The sequence below is a fragment of the Larimichthys crocea genome, chromosome XVI (assembly GCF_000972845.2).
Source record: "Larimichthys crocea isolate SSNF chromosome XVI, L_crocea_2.0, whole genome shotgun sequence".
Classification (NCBI taxonomy): Eukaryota; Metazoa; Chordata; class Actinopteri; family Sciaenidae; genus Larimichthys; species Larimichthys crocea.
This window is the reverse complement of record NC_040026.1, coordinates 23427956-23428842: the sequence shown is the minus strand read 5'-3', so window position 1 is coordinate 23428842 and position 887 is coordinate 23427956.

Sequence of the window (887 nt, the reverse complement as noted above, 5' to 3'; positions counted from 1 at the left end):
CGTGACACGATTAAAATCGGTACAAATGCGTGCAGACACTTAGATTATCATAACAAACAAACAAACAGACAAACAAACATGAGTCATGAAAAACAAACATAAGTCATGACAAACAAACAAACAAACATGAGTCATGACAAACAAACAAACATGAGTCAGGACAAACAAACATGAGTCAGGACATACAAACATGACTCATGACAACAAACAAGACTCATGACATACAAACATGACTCGTGACAGACAAACATGAGTCATGACAAACAAACATGAGTCAGGACAAACAAACATGACTCATGATAAACAAACATGACTCATGACAAACAAACATGATTCGTGACAGACAAACATGACTCGTGACAGACAAACATGACTCACGACAAACAAACATGACTCACGACAAACAAACATGACTCACGATAAACAAACATGACTCACGACAAACAAAAACATGAGTCAGGACAAACAAAAACATGAGTCATGACAAACAAACATGAGTCATGACAAACAAACATGACTCGTGACAAACAAACATGACTCGTGACAGACAAACATGACTCATGACAAACAAACATGATTCGTGACAGACAAACATGACTCATGACAAACAAACATGACTCATGACAAACAAACATGACTCGAACAAACAAACATGACTCATGACAAACAAACATGATTCGTGACAGACAAACATGACTCGTGACAGACAAACATGACTCGTGACAGACAAACATGACTCACGATAAACAAACATGACTCATGACAAACAAAAACATGAGTCATGACAAACAAAAACATGAGTCATGACAAACAAACATGAGTCATGACAAACAAACATGACTCGTGACAAACAAACATGACTCGTGACAGACAAACATGACTCATGA